The 2739-nt window shown below is 43.9% G+C and overlaps 1 long non-coding RNA gene across 2 annotated transcripts; it reads left to right on the forward strand.

Annotated features, from left to right (window-relative positions):
- The first annotated feature begins 229 nt into the window (after positions 1-229).
- On the forward strand, positions 230-2465 carry LOC123484601. 2 transcript variants are annotated; one of them, XR_006658594.1, is made up of 3 exons: positions 230-437; positions 896-997; positions 1946-2465. It is a non-coding gene; the product is annotated as an uncharacterized LOC123484601 (long non-coding RNA). The 2 variants fall into 2 exon arrangements; XR_006658595.1 differs by having other exon boundaries at positions 1949-2465.
- The last annotated feature ends 274 nt before the right edge of the window (positions 2466-2739 follow it).

Here is a 2739-nt window from a genome sequence, read left to right on the forward strand (position 1 = left end):
ATGTTTTGTCTGCGCATTTGTTGGGTCGTATGTGACCGATGGTTAGCGAGCTCTCGTTTGGCCATGTGTTACTAGCTAACGTAGCCTAGACTAGCTAGCTAGCTAGACATTTGCACGCCAAAAGACAGGAAGTGATCAACCAGTGTCCCAGTGTTGAAGACATGAAAGACAGATAGCCTGCTCTGTTTAGAAGCCTCTCAGGTGAGTCGGCAGGCAAAAAAGGAAATGCCAAATGATGTCTTCACTATGACAAACCTCTTTGTTATGAGCCTTGCTTGATGATATTTCAGTATTTGTCTTTCAGATCAATGAACAATTCCACAGGCTCACCGCAAAGCATCTTGAGGCAAGGTTTATGCAGGACACCCCTAAGCTGCTGTCCTTATTCCATTCCAAGGGAGGAGTACTTTCAGAGAGATTGCGGGTCATGCTGGATGGTAAAGTATCCTCAGGAAAAATGCACTGTTTTGTATTTAGCTGGCTGATGTTCGGTGCTGCAATTTAAGCCACGGGCCCCGCTGTGCTATTGTACACCTTTTGCTAAAATAGGATACTTGGGTCAGTGATTTCATATATTTCACATGCACAGATTGAATCCAATGAGATCAGTGATTTTATTCTATATCAGAGTCATGATGTGAGTTCAGTGAGGAATTATTGTTCAGCTTTACTGGAGGTGGCCTCATTAAAGACTACCGTGTGGGGGCAATAAAGCATTTTCATCCATGAATATTCGATCACGTGTGTGTGTGTGTGTGTGTGTGTGTGAGAGAGAGAGGGAGAGAATGTTCACTGCAATCTGATAACAAATAAGGGCATGTCGTAATCCAGGTGGAATAAAATGTGTTCCCCACATTGACAGAATGTCTGTATTTGTGTGTTATTTATTTTACAGGAAGCTGAGGGGGGTCATTTCCTGCAAGACCTTGCGCAACATGTAAAGCAAATCTATGCGATCAACAAGGAGGGTGCCGTGGCGAGTGATGGTCCAGAGGAGGTAGGCGTCATCCTTAAGTGATCACCGGTCTGAGTTTTGCAAAGGCTTCTGCCATTCTTCTTGGCATGACATACAGTGAGGGGAAAACAGTATTTCATCCCCTGCTGATTCTGTACGTTTGCCCACTGACAAAGAAATGATCAGTCTATAATTTGAATGGTAGGTTTATTTGAACAGTGAAAGACAGAATAACAGCAAAAACTTCCAGAAAAAAACGCATGTCCAAAATGTTATGAATTGATTAGCATTTTAATGAGGGAAATAAGTAGTTGACCCCCTCTCAATCAGAAAGATGTCTGGCTCCCAGGTGTCTTTTATACAGGTAACGAGCTGAGATTAGGAGCACACTCATAAAGGGAATGCTCCTAATCTCAGCGTGTTACCTGTATAAAAAAAAAATGTATAAAAGACACCGGTCCACAGAAGCAATCAATCAATCAGATTCCATACTCTCCACCGTGGCCAAGACCAAAGACCTCTCCAAGGATGTCAGGGACAAGATACTTATTTCCCTCATTAAAATGCAAATGATTTATAACATTTTTGACATGCGTTTTTCTGGATTGTTTTGTTGTTATTCTGTCTCTCACTGTTCAAATAAACCTACCATTACAATTATAGACTGATCATGTCTTTGTCAGTGGGCAAACGTACAAAATCAGCAGGGGGATCAAATACTTTTTTTCCTCACTGTATGCTCTGAATCTCAGCCACCCCTAAAAGCCGGAGTACACGTTCAAGGCATTCCAGAAAGTGTTTGTGGAGCTGGACTGCTCAAAGTTCACAGTCAAGATGACAGGCCTCAAGAACAAATGACTGTCTTAAGCAGAATGCCATGCCAGAGGACAATTGTCATAGACTGAATGTCAGGGTTACTTTGTAACACCTTCGTAGTTAAACGCTGAGGTGCCTTTTGGAACTCTTCTCTCCCTTCATTTTTTCTGGTAGCAGGTCAGGAACGGTGTCCTCTACCACAGGCCCGCTTGTTGTTGGTGAAGCCGCCTGGGGCACAGAATCTGTGCTGGGACCAACCTCTGCCTACCGGGGGATGGTCACCGAGAGGCGGGGCTCGAGCACATTGCGGTCTGGGACCCCGTCCCGATGGGCCCGTGGCGGTCATCTAGGCTAAAGAGGTTAGAGGGTAAGGAAGACACGTTTATTCTGCAAGGTGTGTTTTAAAGGGTCACTGCCACAGTATTTTCCATTGTGTTTTTGTATACAAGAGATACCAAATAGGTGTTTTTAATGAAGGATGTCATTGTAAAATGTAATGTCCATTTTGTTCCCATACAGTTGCGGTTTGAAATGTCCATTTTTGAATACGTTGTACGTACCATTTTGAGGTTTCATCATCAAGGTACACACCTTTTACCACTGGTATTTTGACAATTCTACCATCAATCAATCAATCAATGAAGTGGATCTATAAAGCCCTTTTTACATCAACAGATGTCACAAAGTGCTATGCAGAAACCCAGCCTAAAACCCCAAACGGCAAGCGATGCAGATGTAGAAACGCGGTGGCTAGGAAAAACTCCCTAGAAAGGCACAAACCTAGAGAACAACCAGGCTCTGAGGGGTGCCCAGTGCCCTTCTGCCTGTGCCGGGTCGAGATTACAACAGTACGTGGCCATTAAGGGCACATTTCTCTCCAAGATGTTCAAACGTTCATAGAAGACCAGCAGGGTCAAATAATAAGCACAGTGGTTGTAGAGGTTGCAACAGGTCAGTCGGTACAGTCG

Source organism: Coregonus clupeaformis, unplaced genomic scaffold (genome assembly GCF_020615455.1).
Source record: "Coregonus clupeaformis isolate EN_2021a unplaced genomic scaffold, ASM2061545v1 scaf0367, whole genome shotgun sequence".
In the NCBI taxonomy this organism is placed as follows: domain Eukaryota; kingdom Metazoa; phylum Chordata; class Actinopteri; order Salmoniformes; family Salmonidae; genus Coregonus; species Coregonus clupeaformis.